Below are 20,003 nucleotides of genomic sequence, written 5' to 3' on the forward strand. Positions count from 1 at the left end.
ATTCTACTACTTGAACATCCGGTGTCTTGCTGCTAGCGGAGGGAAGGTCCCTGGAAGGTCCCAGTTCCTAGAGATGGTAAGCCACTGGCCCTTGAACTTGTTCTTTAAATGCAAACCGAGCAGTCCACAGCCCCTCACATTCCCTGCCTCTATCCTCCTGCCCGAACCATGCCACAGCCAAAAGCCAATTAGAAACAGCCCCTATTGGAGCCAGTCACGTTTGCTCTGCCTTGCTAATCCTCCTTCTCAGTAAGTACAATAAACTTCTCCTGCCTACTGTTGCCACACCCCCAACCTCAAGATCCTGAATGACCCCAAAGCATCCGCATGTGGCCCTGCCCCACTAGGATGGTATAACATGGCCCTCCTCTGGGAACAAACTCTTCTCAATGGAAGTCACCTCCAGACCTGCTGGACTCACAATACCACAACCTTCCTACTAACACAGGGTATTGGGGAACAGCGGGGTGGTCTGAGAAGTATGAGGGAAGGCAACGAGTCAGCATTTCACTCATTTCCCCTCTTAGATTCCCAGAAACCCACAGGCATCTCTGGGCCTGGCAGCAACACGGCTGAAGGAAGCATTCTCTCTGAGGTGGGCCACAAACCACCTGAATAAGGGGACAGAGTTCCAGAACTGTGCTCCCCACATGCCCCCAAGTCCTCCATACAAGCCGTTACTTGTAAATGCATCTGCTGACTATACTCCCCTCACTCTCCCCTACACACACACACACATCCACAGATATTTCTATTTGGATCGCTCTTGGGGCTCTCTGCTGGCCATTGTTCCAGTATTTCAGTCTTCATTTCTCACTGTCATTACACCTTTATTTGGAGCTCCCACACTTATCTAATCACAAAAGACAACAGAAAGGGGCCATGTAACCTTGCTGTAATTTCTGGAAAAAGGCTCCACAGCTCCTCTTTCACACTATAATCATCTAGCAATGACTTTTGTGGCTCTTCGAAGCACCGTGAAATACTCCAGTTGATGTATTTTTTTTTTCCCAGGGAGTCTTTATTTGATCTGACACTAATTCAGTTTTAAATAGATGGAAGAGCAAGAAAGAGGTAAAGAATGTTGGGTCAGTCATTATACTCTTGAAAACTCTGTGCAACAACAGAAACAGGAAATGGACTAGTTCAAATAGTTACCATGAGCAAGCCTCCATTCTTTTTCCAGAAGAAGTACAACCTTCCAATCGGGCTTCCAACTTAGTCTCTTTATAGAGAATAAACCAAAGGCTGCTCATGGAGTGTTTGAGGATTTGTAGAGGTTACCTAAGTTATTACTGTTAGGACTGTCATCTGTCCCACCTCTCTGGGAAACATCTCAATTCAACAAAGGGCAGCCCGGTTCACATAACCATGAAGTAGATTCCAGAAGCAGATGAAACTGGGCCAGGGCTCTTTCCCAGGAAACTCAAGAGTGGGACTGCAATCTCCAGCTTGATCCAGCTGCTCTCCCTAACAGTGGAAACAAGACAACTCTGCCACCACGTGAAGCTTTGATAAAGCTAATTGTATGAAATCAGAAGGAAATCACAGAGAAGCTGACTGAGATAACTCTCCACAGCTTGGCTGCCTCTCTCATGGATCTCATGAAAAACTGGGAGAGAACACTTCCATCCTAAATTGACCTTGTCCCTGCAAGGTCAGGCTTACAGCGTGAGGATTCTTCCATCCATCTCTAGCTCCCACACTATTTCCTGTCACAGATTGTCCCCTCATCAGATCCTGAGACTGTGATCCCACCCAGACCCCAATAACATCTGAAAAAGCAGGTGGTGAGAGGGGAGACTAAGACTTGCCCACTTTCTGCCCTGCAGGTGAGAAGGCTGCTGTCCTGACAGGGCACAGTTAGTCTTTCACACAGGTCATGGTTCAATTGTTAAATATTTCACTAACTGTAGCCTGGAAAATGTCCTGAAGGGCAGGCATGCTGCACACACCCAGAAAATTCAGATGAAAAAACACCTGCCATACAGCAGAGCCAGACAATAACTTCTAAGCTGCACTGTGGCCCTGCCTACAGATAATGGGAGATTGAAGACTAATAGAATGCAATGAGGTATGAGAATAACGGGATCTTCCTGGTGGGTGCAGAATACCACTCAACAGGACTCGCTTAGGAAAGAGCAGGCACAACGGAGGGACTGAAGACACAACTATGGGAGCTACAGCTGGGCTACTGGATTGCTCAGCCAAGACAGGCATAGCACAATGGGCTGGGTGCTGGGAGGGAAACTCGCATCCTGAAGTTTGGTGGGGACTCACAGACAAGCACCCATGGTGCTGTACAGTCCAACACCTCCCCGAAATTCCCACCAAACCCTCTGGGCTTGCCCTCCGCTGAGCTGGAGGATAGTGCAGATAAACAGCATCCAGACTAGGTACAGTAAGCATGGAGTAGCTGGGATGACACAAGGACTCCAGAGGGCTGCAGGTGAACCCTGGGAAGATTCAGGGTCACAATCACATCGAAGGTTTTTTGTTTTTTTTTTTGTTTGTTTGTTTTTTGATTTATCTTTCTACTGCAAAGTCAGGTATATAGAGAGGAGGAGAGACGGAGAGGAAGATCTTCCGTCCGAAAATTCACTCCCCAAGTGACCACAATGACTGGAGCTGCGCCGATCTGAAACCAGGAGCCAGGAGCAGAGTGCAGGGTCCCAAGGCTTTGGGCCATCCTCAACTGCTTTCCCAGGCCACAGGCGGGGAGCTGGATGGGAAGCAGGGCTGCTGGGATAAGAACTGGCAACTATATGGGATCCTGGTAAGTTCAAGGCGAGGACTTTAGCTCCTAGGCCACGCCGCTGGGCCCCACAGTGAAGTTCTGAGGGACCCAGTAGCTAGGAAAGGACTGGAATATCCCCTCCTGAGGGAAAGACAAATTGCTGTAACTTACAAGGCCACCACCAGGAAAGAAGCCCAGTGTCTGACACGTTAGTTACTGGACTCCTGCCTGGGCTTCAGACTAGGTGAGGAGGCAGCTGCAAGCTAGGCCCCAGCAGCGAGTCTCAGCTGTGGAGAACAGTTGCTTGGCTGTATGGCCCAGCAACACCTACAGGGTGGAGGTGTCCTGGGTCTCTGCCATTACATCACAGAATTATAGCTCTTCACATACTTAACCAGGCCTTGAGAGATCATATAAACCAAGGAGCCAGGCACTCGAGGCCCTCTAGAATGAGCTGAGCTCCATCAGCCAAGTTCTTAATTTGAAACAGAAGTCTACCATGAGATGGAGTCAGAGTTGAACCAAACAGCCTACGTCATTACCTCCCATGAGCAGCCATCCCACAATGACAAGTCCCCTCCACAGTGACAGGGACCTGCCATGGCCTTACAGGTAGACCTAGACTTTCAGCTGAAGGAAGCAGGACAGTCCAAGCTTGATTTTCAGATGGGTCATCTCAGCATACGGGTGCCCATCACAAATGAACCGTGGCTGCACTACACAGCACCATGTGGGCTGGCCTCGCAGCCAGTAGACAGGCAACCCTCCCACCAGGTGGAATGCCATATGCCTTGTGCAGAAAGCCGAAAATCTGAACAGACATCCTGGCAGTGGCCAACAGCCTAGCTTGCTGCTCTTGGGGATTTAAGATATTATTCCGTAGATCATCTGACTTTTTTGCTTCCAACGGAAGCAGTGTTTCCTTATAACTTTCCATCCTAATTAGAAGAGAAATTCTGTCATCACAATAAGAACAAAATTAACATATCAGCTTCCCTGAGACCTTAAATTGGAACTATATTTGCAAAGGAAGAAAACCAGCAAGCTGCCATTCTTGGTGCATGCACATTTGGAAAATATTTAATATTTGTGTGTTCAAATCCCAAAGTGAGTAAACTGCCTCAGAAAGAAAGCAGCATCACTACTGCATTGGCACAGATAACAGTTTTCACTGTAATGGGTTGTATAAATTAAATTGGAGCCCACAACTATGGTCATTGCCCCGGGTACACTGCCACAGCAAAGAAGGCTAATGGTATCTACAGTAACAAATTAACTGCATTAAGTCCTTATTATAGATTACTAATAGCTAGGTCTACATGGGTGAAAACAATTGACTGAGCCGATTTTTATGATGGATTCCTTCTCCACGATGCAGCCTTAAAGACTATCTTGAGAGTGGTGACAACAACCAGTTTGCAGATTTTGATGGTGTTAATATTCTGTCTTTCCTACCTCCAGTGCAATGGTAACCTTTGCTCTGATTGCTGTGTGCTAAGCAATCAGAGCGCAGCACATGACAGAGCTACGCCACGTGATTTAGCAAAATGTGTGCCTGCTGCAGATGTTTGGCCTTTTAGAACAGATTCACTCATATGTCTGTTTTGTCCACAGAATTAAAATGATCCAGCTAGAGCAGTGATCCTTCCACAATGAGCACACTACTGGGGGACACAATGTTGAACCAGGCCTTTCCTCAACCTTTGTACCTCACTGGGCCCTTTTCATTCTGAAGGGCCAGGGCTGTGCCTGACTACCTGGGATTCACAGCATCCCACTTGGAGTCGGCTGCCTAACACAGCCCAGCAGGCTCTAATATCACATTCCCATAGCCAACGGAGGGGTCTGGGCTTTCCTTCCCCCCAAACCTGTTACTCTCCCTGCTGCGGCTACACTGCCTGTTTCCCCTTGCAGATAAGCTTTTAGGCAAAGCCTGTGGTACAAAGAACACCGACCACACAGAATCTGACCAAAGCTTTTCACTGGGATAACTGCTTACATTTTGCTCTCTGGAGCATGTTCTGATGGTTTGTTTCTTTTTTTGAAAGATTTATTTTTATCCAGAAGTCAGATATACAGAAAGGAAGATCGTCCATCCAATGATCATTCCCCAAGTGGCCACAATGGCCAGAGTTGCTCTGATCCGAAGCCAGGAACCAGGAGCCTCTTCCGGGTCTCCCACATGGGTGCAGGGTCCCAAGGCTTTGGACCGTCCTCAACTGCTTTTCCAGGCCACAAACAGGGAGCTGGAAGGGAAGTGGAGCAGCCATGATACTAACCCATATGGGATCCTGGGTGTGCAAGGTGAGGACTTTAGCCACTAGGTGACCACATCGGGCCTACTCTGTTAGTTTTCTAAGGATCTGAGACAAGAAGGCACAATAAACAATTAGGATTTCAAGTTTTAATTCTCAAGAAAGGGCAAGTCTTTGCTTCTAACGATTCTGGCAAGTCTGACAAAAAAGCAGCGCTCCCTTTAAAAAAAAATTATGTATCTATTTGAAAGGCACAGCAACAGAGTGGGGGAATGTGGGAGAAAGGGAGAGACAGAGACCTTCCATCTGCTGATCTGCTCCCCAAATGCCCACAACAGCCGTCTAAGCCAGGTCAAGGACAAAGAGCCAGGAACGCCATTGGGATAACCAAATGGGTGGGCCCAAGTACTTGGGCCAGCTTCTGCTGTCTTTCCCAGCTCCTTAACAGGAAACTGGATCAGAAATAGAGCGGCCAAGACTCAAACCAGCACTCCCACATGGGATGCTGGCCTCAAGAATAATGGATTTATTGACCCAATGTGCCATAACGCTGACCCATCTACTATGATAGGAAAGAGCTACCACAGGGGCCAATGTCATGGTGCAGTGGGTTAAGGCATGGCCTGGGATGTCAGCATCCTACCTTGGAGCACTGGTTTGACACCCAGCTACTCCACTTCTGACTGGGGTTCCTGCTGATAGTGCGCCTAAGAAAGCAACAGAAAATGGCCCTAGGGTTGGGTCCCTGCCACTCACAATACAGACCCAGAAAGAGTTCCATCAGCTATTGTGGCCATTTGGGAAGTTAATCAGCAGAAGGAATATCTCTTTATCTGCCTTTCCCTCTCTGCCACTATATCTTTCATGAAACAAAGAAATAACTATCACTGAGGCACAGCAAGTTAAGCTGCCATCTATGATACCAGCACAGCCCCTGTGGCACTGAGTTAAACCCCAGCTGCTGCACTTCTGACCCAGCTTCCTGCTAGAGGCCTAGGAAAAGCAGAGGAAGACAGATCAAGTTTGAGATCAAGTACCCATGAGGAGAGCCAGATGAAAATCCTAGTTTCCAGTTTAAACCCGGCCTAGCATTGGCCATTGCGGTCATCTGGAAGAGTGAACCAGAAGACAGAAGATCTTTGTCTCTCCCTCTTTATAACTCTGACTTTTAAAATAAATTAATAAACCCTTAAAAATAATAAAACATTCTAAAAGGGCCAGCATTATAGCACAGTGAGTTAAGCATTGCCAGACTCCTATCTAAGCACGGATTCAGCCCCCGTTGCTTTACTTTTAGTCAAGTAACCTAACACTCCTGGGAATGCAGGAAAAGATGGTCCACGTACTTGGACCCCTCCACACGGGAGACGCAAAAGAAGCTCCTGGCTTTGGCCTAGCCCAGCCTCAGCCATTGTGGTCAACTGCAGAGTGAATAAGCAGATGGAAAAATCTCTCTGTCTCTTATTCTCTATACATAACTCTTGTTTTTCAAAGAAATATATAAATTAAAAAAAAAAAGTGTCACATAGTTTTCTCTTACTCCTTTGAACCAATTGGACCAGAACAACATTCACAGTATAAATTACAAAGACAAATCCAAAATGCACTAAAAATAAATTTAAATCGTAAGGAAAACAACAAATGACAAAACACCAAACTGGATGATTTGAGCAGTGTGTGAAGTAAACACTGTCACCACACCCTGAGATATCAAATCGTTCCCTATGAAATCACCATTTTTGTTGATGATGATCAACAATGATCAAACGTTGGCAGTTTCCTGAGAATGAGCATAATAAAACAGGGGGTCACAACAGTAATAAGGCTGGGTAATCCACTGACAGCTCCACTGCAGGCATGCTACAAAATGTGGGGCTCTCTGTTTTCAGAAACATATTATTTTTGTTAACTAGAAACTGTGCAAATAAGCTAGCATAAACTAACTGATTATTTTAGTCACCTATTCCTAAATCTTTGAATAGTTTCAAAAGTAGGAAGAGAAACACAAGATATTTCAAATTTGCAACCTAAACGCTTGGTCTCAACAGGCCCCACTCCGGCATCTGTGCAGCTCAGTGCCTCTAAATGTCATGTCCCGAGATAGCGATTACCAACAAGAGGGTCCATCAGGATTTCTTGTAACTGTATAGGAAATCAACTCTAAAAGTCAAATTGTAACTTTAAAGATATTCAACTTGTTAAATGGTGAACCATAGAGACATTTCACCTATGTGTTTATACATATTGTGTCTTATCTCCCACGACAACTTTAGAATTTGGTACTGTGCCCAGTAAACAGATGAAGAAATTGGTTAAGTAACTTACCCAAGGCCACATAGCTAGCTCTATGTAGGACTTACCTCCAAACCTGGTTCTATCAGACACCAACATCTCAGAATCTTTCTGCAGCAAAACCCCCAGGGAAGTCACCGTTTATGTGCCTACTGTCTGAGAGATGCTTTGAGTAATGTTCCTAATGCCTCAAGCACTCCCCTACATTATTGTTTCCCAGATCAGAGAAACGGGAAGCTCAAGGACTTAATCGGATTGTGCACAAACACTGATTCATGTATGACTTTCCAATTTCAACCCAAGGTTATCTTTGAACAACTGCTGAGTGTACAGTCCTCGCTCATTCTCGAGTCACACCACTCTGCTCTGCCAAGAACTCAGCTTTGTCTCTTGTGGTCAGTAATGGGTCATTAAAATGGAAAGGCACACAATTATTGTACCATTCTTTCATTTAAATGTTGAAGCAGTCTATTCAAGGCGCTTATTAGTAATTCCAGTAAAACCACCCAGAGGTATTAGATGTGTTACCCTAACCATTCAGGGAAGACAACACTGGAATTCAAGTTTCCTTATCTGCTGCCACCCATCACAGAGACAAGCAAATAACTGAAAACCAATGAGCTGAAATCAGTAGGCAAAGCAAATGACTTACATTATTACACAAAATATGCCAATATGTTGGAAGCACAGACAGCAGGTGTATAAAACAATGTTAATTCAAAGTTAAATATTAGTATGATACATTTTAAAAATTACTTTGTGATCCTCTTAGAATTCACAGACCTCTTTATTTCAGAGAGCTCTTTAAGTTTTTTTTAAGCTATTTATTAATAGAGTTTAAGCAAACACATAACTTTTAATGACTACAGATAGGTTTCCCAGTGGAAGGGTACTCCAAAAAGTTTGTGAAAAATTGATGAGAGAAAATTCACTTTGTTGAAAACAATTGTTTTTTAATCTACGCAGTCTTATATATATATATATATATATACATATCTTAATATAAATCTTAAAAAACTTGCTGAAACCTCCCATATTAGTACAAACAGGTACTAAAACAAAGCTCTCCCAACTACAGGTGCTCATTTTTTAAGAAAACAGTAATTAAAAATTACAAGTGATGCAAATGCTGCCTGGCCTGCAGGACTTCTGGACTCAGATTACAGCCACCACTACCCCTGCAGACAGGGCCCACAGGCATTCAGCACCCCTCCCCTCTCCCCTGCACCGCACACTACAAAGCTGTACCTACACTGCTCAGGGTTCCTTGTTAAGGAAATTCCGCATTTGACTGATTTCTTCTTTCTTTTGATTTCTTCTTGTTCTGCTTTCTGCCCTGGCAAGGATCTCTGTACAATGCAGGATAAGAATAAAAGAGTGACAGGCCTTGCCTTGATACTCAGTGTAGGTGAAAACGCTTACTCTTCCATCAATAACCATCATACTAGATGGAGCTCTTTCAAGGAAGCTCCCTTCATTCCCATTTTTTCCTGACGTTTTCCTTCTATTCCTGTATTTCTAAGTTTTTATCATGAATGCATGACATTTACAGTTAAATGCTTTTCTGTTGTTTATTCTGTTAGTACCATGAATTATACTGATCTTTCAACTATGAAGGCAATCCTCCAGTCCTGGAATAAAGGATACTTGGGCATGAGGTACTGTCTCTTCCATATTAACTGCATTCAGTTTGCTAACGTTTTATTAAATAATATCTTTAGTTTTGTAGCAGGATAATTGGGACCTCATAAGTAAGTTCATATTCCCTTCCTCCTATTTTCTGAGCAGTTTATATGTAGCTGTTATTAAACGCTGGCAAGATTCACCAATGAGGCCATGTGGGCATAAAGTTTTCCATGGGAGGATTTCAAACTGTGAATTCAATTTCTTTAATAACAGCTACACAGGTTATTTGGTTCTTCTTGAATGTAGCTTGGTAACTTTTGTCTTTGATATAACTTGTCCATTTACTTACCAGAAGTATTAGTCCTAAGTGGCTCATAATACTCTCTTAATTTTCTTCCAGGTATCTGCACTTGGGCTTTCCAAAACAAACATTTAACATTATAAACTTCCCCAAAGCACAGTGCTTTATATCCTCTGCTTTGATGTTTCCATTTTCGTTCAATTCAAAATGCTTTCTGATTCCCCTTGTGATTTCGTCTTTGATTCGTAGGTTTTCTAAATGTGATGGTGAATTTCAAAATACATGAGGACTTTCCAAAAGTCCTGGCTTCTATCTGAGTTCCAGAGATATATTCCTAAAAAATAACCGGAAAGCTTGGAACCAGACAGGAAACGGTCAGTGTGGACTCACATATACCTTACTAGGTAGGACACCAAGATAATTTACTCCCCACTAAGGCATTGGAGATTTCTCAGTAAACCTCTCCTAAAACTGTTCTGCACCTCAACTGTTGACATATGCCTTGTTAGAGTTATAAGCCAGTTTAGACTCACCTAAAATCTGCCAGATTCAGTAAAAATTATGCTTCAAAACTATAAACTGCTAAATACTAAAATGAAAATAAACACGAGATAGCTGAATAGTTCCCTATAGCCATTTTACAGTGTATAGAAGCCGGTTGTTTATAAACTAAAATTGAAATGTCAATGAAGTAGTCACAGGAAGTGGTTAAGAACCTGCATTTTTTAACATATTGATTACTCAATACCATGTCAATGAACTCCATAATGTTGTACATTGTTGTTGTTGATGTTATGTTGGGGCTTTTTTTTTTTTTTCTTTTTCTTTTTTCTTTTTTTTTTTTTTTTAATTATTTATTATTTAACTTCAGTAATTACATTGTATTATGTGACACAGTTACATAGATACATGTTGGGGCTTTTAATTGGCCGGGATGATATTCTGCCAGCTCAGCCTTCAGACCAGAGATGGTCTCCCCAAGAAACTGTTGAATTTATCTGGACAACAAGATGCTAGACTCTGTGCTTGGTATATGCCTGCAATGAATGAATCTTGACTGGATTTGAACTGTAACACTGCAATAAGGTGGAGGAATCCACCATAGAGGGAGGGTTGGGGAATCCCAGAGCCTATGAAACTGTGTCACAAAATGAAATGTAATCAAAAAAAATAATAATAGTTGAAAAAAAAACTAACCTGCAAAAAGAAGTATGGAAATGGAATTCAGTTCCCCGAGGTGAAGATGAGGCAGGGCTGGCTCAGGTTCCAGCTTCTGGTGCAGTAACCTCTGCTTGCCTCACGTTCTCCCTCCGCCCCATTTCAAAACCAAAACACCGGTTACTCTTTCCCTCTCCATCCAAAAAGAGGCACCAACTGGGGTGGAGGGAAGGGAGGGATCGAAATTCCACACTTCATATGAATTTCACATCTCTTTAAGAGGGACAGAACACAGAAACAAGACCTTGCACAGGAAGGGAGTGACAGAAAGCCAAATCACTGTCCTATTGGTCTGCTAGATGTTGTTGCTCCTTAACGTACCCCACAAAGATGGAGCAATACAGAACAATGAAATCTACAAATAATCCCAAACCTAATTTTAGACACTTTGCCTAAATTTACAGTTTAAGTAAATTAAATTACAGTAAAACCAATTAAGGTTTTTAAAATTTTGTTTGATAACATCATATTCATTCATAGGAAGATTCAGATAAAAAACAAGCCATTACACTCCAGAAAATTAAAAAGTAAATGGGTAAAAAATAGAGAGTGGAAAATGAGAACTCAGTTTAATAAGTATTGTGATTTCGCCCAGGATCTCTGCCTGCTTGGCCTGTGTGGGAGGTAACAGGCATGGACACACCGTGTCCCCGGGGGAACCCCTGACAACAGTTTTGATAACCGAGACCTCAACCTGTCCTGATCACTGGCTATACAGGCGAGGATGGTGGGCTGCAGCCCAGTCTCTCTTCTCTGTCCTTGGAAGAGCTATGCTGGGACTTCTTTGATAAGCAACTCTGAGAAGTCAGGTGTGGTCAGCCCTACCTGCCAGCCTACCTGGTATAAGTGACCCACAGCCACACATGGTGAACATGACCTGGGTATACCTGCCAGCCGTGAGTGCTGTACATGACCTATGACATGATTGGAGGAGCCAGACAGACATGCCTTTTAGCCAATTACAGTACCATTGCTGGGTGGGGAGGACTGTCAGGAGACGCCCTTCTACCTTTCTCTTTCTTAGGCTACATAAGTTTGTGCTTGCATTACAATCAATGGACATGCTCAATCAGACTGCCTCCGGTTGTTCATGCTACTGAACATTACTGCCTCACCCCCTCAGCGGTCGCGGGGCCTGCTGGTTAGGAAACCCTGAGAGAGATTAGCATTTGTTTTGCACACAAAAATTACTACCAAATTATTCTTTTACATTTGAAAGTCTTCAATTATTAATTATGAGCTAAAGCTCTCTGCTGCTAATATTTACACATTAAAGCATATTGACACCAAATACTTAATTTTTAAAAATATTAACATATTATACAATTTCTAAACTACAATGTCACAGAAATTAGATGGCGTTAAGGGTAAAGAGCACACATTCTTACCATGTAGCTGTTGACTCAGGGATTGCAGAAGGCTGCCTCCGGTAGCATTACCACTGTTGGCTCAGATATCAGCAGTGACATCAAAATCAAAACTAAAGAGAAGGAGAGAAATATTAAACACTGCTGGGCAAACCATACTCAAGTCTTCAAAACAGTATTCTACCCGACTGCACACTGCACATTTTTACGATTCATCAGTGGAGCTGCAATCCCAGAACTAGTCCTTTTCAAAATAGTTCAAACAAGCAGCTAATAGAGTGTATGAACTTCTGTATAACTTTAACTTCCAACCCCTAAAATTAACACCAACAACGCAGCAAATAACAGCCAAAGGGCAGAAAAACAAAAAGTCAAGTATATTACAGGCATGTTCAACTGCGCTATTCGCTTCATTTATTCAATAATGTACATACAGGCTTTGTTCTGTCCATGCAATGCATTGAATAACACGACTGTTTGCATAAGAACTGCACCTTCTAAGAGTTTTTTTAAATTCATTTTTCCCACAGCAATACATAAATTCAATTCTAATCTTGATGACAATTTTATAAATGTTTTAACAGAACCAAGAGGGATAAAAGAGTAGTAAAATCTTTATGCCTGTCTAAAAAGACCCTCTAAAATGTTTCCAAGATGCTGGATATTCACAGCAAGGCTACACAGAAACCTCATAAATACTGTTTACTAATGTGCTGCAGGGTTGAGGTAACAAAATGTATGATATAGTTTCCCACTGGGAATTACAACTGATTTGGGAAGAAAGGAAGGGAAAAATGGGTGAGCAGAAAAAGCGGCTTTACCTTAAAAAGCAAAACCAGGGTGCAGAGTGGCCTGCCAGCTACATGAACCAACCTGTGCTCAGGTCACCTTGGCTGCGTCAGACCACCCCCTCACAAGCAGTTCACGTTAACACTGGCTTGCACTCCCCTGTGTTCTAACCACACAAGCGACTGCATCGGCCTCACAGGATACTCAGTGGTGCCCACAGGACATACTATAAGGTCTATGATAATATGAAGTTTTCCCTATAAACCATACTCATGTGCAACATCCGAACTCCACAGGAAATAAGGAGTTCTGTAATGTGAAAATGTTTCACCTGGGAGCAGGCTGTGTCTAAGTGATTCGTTGCTAATCTGATTGTATTCGGATTTACTTGCTATTTTGGTCCTTGCTGCCTCTCCTAAGCCTCCAGAACTCAGAAGCCAGCACAGTTCCAGCACTCACACATGCTCCAGATATAGCTCTGCTTCCCTACTTCACGCCGCAGCGCTCCCTCCTCAACCAGGCTCAAACTCCACCTGCTTCTTTCCACATCTATCCACGAGATCACGCCACCAATGTTAACTACTCACACAGAAAGTCCTATTTATGGGACTGTCACGCACTATGAGACAGGCAGCCACTATTAGCCACAGAGGAATGTATCTCATATGAATGTCAAATAAGAACATTCTAACAAGCAGTATATGTCTAACACGACGGAACAGGAATCACCAGGCTTCTTCCCATAGTCATTTAAACTGATCACATAAGCTTCAATACCCCAGCCCTGCACTTTGAAATAAGAGCCAGTATGAATACATTCTGCTGGCCCCACTACTCAGTTCAAGACACAAGTGAACCTTAACAAGGAGTTGAGGCTAAAACGTTTAGTAATAATACAACACCCATGCTCATGAAAGCTTTACCTACTGGGCAGAAACAAAAAACATAAATACTTATGAAATGAGTAGCAAAAGGGATAGTGCTCTAAGTTAAAAATGCTAACCAGCATTCACTGAACACTGATACATACCACACACTCAATTAGGTGCATTTTCATTTGAATAATTAATAAACTGCATTAATTAGGGGCTGGCTTTGTGGCACAGAGGGGCTATGCTGCCACCTGCAACACCAGCATCATATACGGATGTCAGTTCAAGTTCCTGCTATTCCACTTCTGATCCAGCTCCTTGATACACTGCACCTGGAAGATGACCCAAGCCCTTGGGTCCCTGCCACCCTTGCGGGAGACCCAGATGGGAGTTCCAAGGCTCCTGGCTTTGGCCATTTGGGGAGTAAACCAGCACATGGAAGATTCTCTCTGTCTCCATCTTTCTCCTCTAAAATTCTCCATGTTCTGATTACTTTATTCATTCAAAAAATATGTATCGTGGACTTAAGTATAGGGTTATTTTCTTTCACTTTCAATATGAATAACAACTTGCCAACTAAACCTCAAAAAGAGATCAATCAATTTCTGATGTAATAAGCCTATACTTTCAGCTACCAGTCCTGGCCACAAAATCTAACAGCTCATCATCTCACTCAAATGGTTACCAGGATTAAACAGTGTTATTACAGAAAGAGCTCCTGCACGAGGCCAAGGAAGAAAGAATGCAGTCAGTCATGGTAAGTGCTGAGAAATCCAAGAGAAACAGACTGGTACTGGTGCTGTAGTTTAGTGCATTAAGACTGCCAGCAGCACAGACATCCCATAGGGGCACCAGTCTGAGCTCTGTCTGCTCCACTTCCATTCCAGCTACCTACTTATACACCTGGGAAACCAGTGGAGGATGGCCTAACTGCTTGGGCCCTGGCAGCCACCGGAGAAACCCAGAAGAAGCTCCTGGCTCCTGGGTTTATCCTGTCCTTGTCTCAGGCACTGCAGCCATCTGAATGGAAGACCTCTCCCTCTTTTTGTATTTGTTTTTCAAATAAATACATAAAATCGTTATTAACAATGTGAAACAGGAGTTTTCCAGCAACACACAAGAGTCACAGCAGTCAGCATGTACGTGGGCTGAATAGTGAGCTCAGTTGGGTTGAACTAGGCTTCAATGCCCACTGACATACATGAGAGCTGAATGGGATGTGGAACAGACTGGACAAATCTGCTGTACATACTGGCAAGCACGGGAACCAGGATAGGGGGCAGGCCTGGTGAGGGTTACTGTAGGTCGCTCTGACTAGGCTGCAGCTCCCACTGGTTTATGTGGGGGCCAAGTGTGTGCTGGGCAGAATCAGGCTGGACTGCAACACCCATTGGTTCCAGTGGAAGACAGGGCTGGAAACAGAACTGACCCAGCAACTGCAACCACCAGCTCATTGGGGTGATGGACTGTACCGGGCCCTGTACTTGCAAGTACACACAAGAATCAGGTCTGGGATTACCTCAGACAAAGGTGATCTTTGATCTGGGGATCTCCCCAATCAAACTGCTGGACTCAGAACCCTAACCATAAAGAGAAGTGCAGGTTCCATGGTCTGCCATGGAGTGCAAGTGCCAGAGTTGAGCCTCCTCAGAGGCTCAGATGGAGCAGTGGAGATATCCAGGTGCACATGGAGGATATGGCAGTCCATCGGAACCTGCAGAGGATACCTAGCATCACAACAGAGGACAGACAAATCAATCAACTACCCCAGCCATATGTTGGCAGTGAAAAACTGGGCAAATGGAGACTCTAAGGTGGACTATGTCAATCAGTGGATTCTGTAGTGACTTCATTATACTTGAAATGGTGAGATTGGCAGCAATTCATAACTGCTGAATTATCAAAACACTTAAGCAAGACCCTTGGTTCATGCCCCACATTGGGCACCCGGAATGGGTAAGAGGCTGGGTGTGGCTTCTCCCTTTATCTCCCTGCTAAGGTCAGATACAGGGGAAAAAAAAGAAAGCAATAATGTGGAAATAACAGTCTTACCCACTTTCCTGTAGCCCTTAACCCTTTGTGCCCTAATTAACTATGTAAAAATTGTAAAAAAAAAAAAAAAAAAAAAAAAGTCACAGCAGTCAATTAGACAAAAGGTCCTATTGAGCACAATAAGGAAATTTCATTTAAACCCTCTAAGAAAACCAACTTTGAAATGGCCAACCCACCTTTCACCCTGTATTTGTGCTGTCTTCATCCCTTTTCTGCCCATAAAGAGAATCTCCTCTGCTGAGCTCATTGGAATAGACATTCTATTTTACAGAATGGGGCGTCATCCAATTCCAGAACCACAATAGGGCAAATTAGCTCTTTAAGCTAAATTCCTGGTCATTTTTCCCTTTGACACCAGCCTCCAACTGGGTATACAACCCTGAATCAGACCAAGATGAGGTTACACACAGAAAAACATTACAGTGTTAGTTCCAACTGCAAAAAACAACAAAGATCTAGAATTTGCATGTGGGATACTGAACTGAGAGACTGGTTTCAATCCTCTTCAGATGCACAGTGCATGCAGAAGTTAACTAAAGACAAATGTTAATCACCATCCAAATACTATATTATGAAGAGGCACCATGGGAGTCCCAGGTGTAGACAGTGTGCCCACTCTTCTGCCCCCAGAGGTGACATGAAATTGCAGACAAACCAGGAGTTGGCAGAGCCCAGAAGACTGCACCCCATTCTGGGAGGGCTGCTCTTGACACACCCCATCCACTTCTGCTACAACACTGTTGAGGAAGAGGAGTCCCTGCTGGGGAACTCCACTCAGTAGGATACATTATCCTTTTAACTTCCTGTTCTACTCTCCAAAGCTGAGCAATCTCCAGAATTCCCCCAACGTCACCATGTCTCAGGATCTTCAGGTGAGCTTAGGAGCTCTGAGTGTCCCCAAGATGTCCAGCTGGAGCCACATGTGTCATGGGGGATCTTGAAGAGACCAACCCTTTCCCGTGGTGCCACTCAACATGGCCACCACATGCAGTGCAGCACACTCAGATGTGCACCCCAAAGGCCACCCCACCAAACTGGGCAATTCAGAGCCAGGCAAATATCACCACCTGCCAACCTCTCTTCTGAGGCTTCACCCATAAAAGAGTTCAGGACAGCCTCTTGATCAGTGGGAGTCCAGAACCAAGCAAATAAAGAACAAATGGGCACACAACACCCTAGAACAAAGATGATTTCAGAAGTCCAGATTTAGCTCTTTTCTTAGATTTGCCGAGTTATTCATTTCAACAAACAGTGCCGAGATGCTGGAGATCAAAGAACCGAGATGTTCCAACGGCTCAGAAACTCACAAGGATAGAGCTAATTTGCAAAAGAAAAAATGCACTAGTAATTGCAGGATGCTTCTACCACATGCGCCAGTTAAGCTTTTTTATTTTTATGTTCATGGTAGAAAGGTCTGGCCCTGGCAGCCACCTTTAGTCCGAACACTTGTAAACTCATAACTCCACTCTTCACTGTGACAAAAAAAAAATTCTCTTTACTTCTCAGCATTTGGCACAATGCTTGGTACATAGAAAAACTCATTGCAAATTTCCTCAAATAACTAGATTTAAAAAAATAATCACACTGCATTTTCCTGACCTACTTTAAAGAAAACAGGGCTTGCCTTGTATTTGGTGACCTCACATTGACTCTGTGGCTACCATTTATTTGTAAGTGCTGCACAAGCAAAAACTACAAGAACTTGAGTCAACAGAACAGTTGTTTCTATTCAAGCAAGCAGTTAATGAGCTTCTTGGCAATGGGCACAGAGATAAAATAATAACTTGTTTCTGATAAAATAAGAAGTCTAGTTTGACGAGAGATTGCTGAGTAGGATCAAGTTAAAAAAAAAACTAGCTAGCAACATACAAAATAGTCTACAATCATTAAATACAAATGTGGAGTGGTACCAGTTGGCATTAGAGATGGCAGCGACACTCAGAGGCAGCCTGCAAACTGAAGAAATGAAGGGGGCCGATGGGGTCAAAGGGTGGCCTGGACGGAAGGATGGGGGTTCTGAGGATGGAAGCAAACTTGATGACAAGGAAGGGCTTGAGGCCGGATGAAAACAGGATGAGGTTACAGGGTCCTTGAACGTTCATGTAAAGCTCTGCAGATAACATAGGTATAACAAGCTTACACCAGTTCAGAAACTGCAGAATTCTTCAAACTCCCATTTTTAAAAGTGGGACACCATGTCCTTGGCTGATCTTCTGGCACTTTCCTTGTTGTTATTGACCCCACAAAGAATACAAACAGTGGCTTCCAGGGAGGTCCTTGGAGACAACAGCTTAAACCTTGAAATGCATCCAAACCAAATGAAAAGATTTTCTTGCTGAAGCTACTTTATATTTTTCTCTAATTACTGAATCCTGTAACTGGAATTCATCCCTCATTGAAAGAGATGCTAAAAATAATCTGTTCCAGAGTGTAGAATGAAAAGCATCATGTAATTTTGCTCTTAAATGGACTATTTTCTTCACAGCTCAGTAACATTCTTCAAACACAATCTCCCCTTTTTGTTAACGAAAGGATGTAAGGTACTACAGATACACATTAGACATTAATTTCCATGAGAATGTATTTATAAATTTAAAAGAGACTCAGACATATGCTCCCCTTTCTTGTAAGTAGTCTCCTAAGTTGTTCTCTCACAGTTAATCATGACCTAATTAAGCACTACTGATTGCAAGTCTGGCATCTTCTTTGCAGGGGACGAGTGGCTGTTTGAAAAGCCATTATCCAATGGGCTCCCCAGTGCAAATGGCAAATTATTAATAACAGCTTACATTTGAGTCCACAGCACCACTTCCAAAGGGCTCTTACATCAATCATCTCACGTAATCCACAACAACTACAACATCAGCGAGGTGAGGGTTCCTTTATATTACAAATGAGAACAGCCTCGAAAATTGGAACAATCTCCCCAAGAAACCTATGAGGGGAAGGTATCTCCTGTTTGTAATCCCTACCTCCATTCAGTTTATTTCAACTCAACTCCACCCCTGGCCCCTTCCGTGGTCTTCATCACACTTTTCAAAGTACCAGGGAGGGTCAATAGCTAGCTCCTGCTTCCAAACTGCTGCAGCCCTTGCCACAAGCACCACCCACCTGACACAACTCTGCACTGGAGCAGCCACCTGCTGGGCCCAGCCACCTCGGTTTCCAGGGGCATATTGCTTTCTGGACATGCACCACTCTGATCCATTGCTTACAGGTGCTTTAATTTATTAATCTGACCTATTTTGACTCCTGAATACTAACTTGGTTCCAATACAGGTGACAGATCCCTCACCTTTAACTTGCACTCCCACCCTTTACTCTGTCCTCATGTCAACCACAGTCAGACTCCTGTACAGGATATTACTGGGCTTTCTACACCTTACAGGGCCAGGAGAGCCCTGAGCCTTCTGTTTCCCCTTTAGCATACACCTGTAGGGAGTGCTGCACTTCCACAGTGACCTGGGGAGAAAGACAAATGCAACATGAGTAGCAATGATAGCAACTTCTACCTCCCCACAACCTCATCTCCCTCCTCTGCAAGCTCAAGACTTTAAAATCATGTGATGAATGGCCTGAGCTAAGATATTATAATATGGTATTTAGTTATTAAGTCTGTTGAATCTTAAATTTGATTAAAAAAAATGATATAGGTAAGCACGTAAAAATACTTGTAAAATCTGCACATTATAAAATGGAAATAGCAAAGCGCAAATGCCGCATTGCAGAGGTTTTATAATTATTACCATTTTGGTTTTTACATATTCCAGAATCAAGCTGTATTTCAAAATTAGTTCTGTAACAGTAAACCTGACACGAAGATCTCACGTGCAATTCACCAAAAAACTTTAAGTTTCCTCCACTCCCTGACAATACAGCTTAGTGGTCACCGTAAGAAACACGTCCATAAACTTCTGCCCATAGGGCAGGCACCCTGGGCGTTCAAGCAAAACTGACAAACACAGCAATGATATTTTACAGTGTGTCTGGCGTTTGCAGCCAATTCTCCCAAGCCTCAAGCCAAACCCTCACTCACTATCCATCTAAAGTAACTGGGGAGCAGAACAGAACATGGGTGTTATAGTTTACAACAGAAACAAACCATCACAAGGGAAAAGTGATCACCTAGAGAAATGAATATAAAATTTCACTTATCTTCAAGGTAACTCATTGGTACAAAAAATATTTCTAGCACTACATTCTATCTCTAGCACATACATTCTGTATGAAGCAATTCCTTGATTAGTAGCATCTTGTATTCCGGCCCTGCAGGAAACACAACAGGACCTGGAGACCTGAGCACCTCTCCTGGACCTAACACTAAGAGCTGTGTACCTTGGAAAGCTCCAAGTGCCTGAGCACGACCTCTCTGTCAGTGAGTCTAGTGAATCCCCTCTGGAGTGCAGAGATAGGGCAAGGACAGGCTGTTGGAGCCACAGAGCAGGCAGAGGCGGCGGCAGGGCTTCATGCAGGCAACTACTCCTCCTTCCTGCT

At 43.4% G+C, this 20,003-nt stretch overlaps 1 protein-coding gene across 2 annotated transcripts in view; it reads right to left on the minus strand.

Moving 5' to 3' along the window:
* The window catches only part of WASF3 (WASP family member 3), a 104,930-nt gene that overhangs the window by 44,304 nt on the left and 40,623 nt on the right, over window positions 1-20,003 (minus strand). For both annotated transcript variants that reach the window (XM_058670942.1, XM_058670941.1), the window contains exon 2: window positions 11,818-11,909. The gene's annotated coding sequence lies outside the window, so the exon portion shown is untranslated. The remainder of the gene's footprint in view (window positions 1-11,817; window positions 11,910-20,003) is intronic.

The sequence above is a fragment of the Ochotona princeps genome, chromosome 12, assembly GCF_030435755.1.
Source record: "Ochotona princeps isolate mOchPri1 chromosome 12, mOchPri1.hap1, whole genome shotgun sequence".
Lineage (NCBI taxonomy): Eukaryota > Metazoa > Chordata > Mammalia > Lagomorpha > Ochotonidae > Ochotona > Ochotona princeps.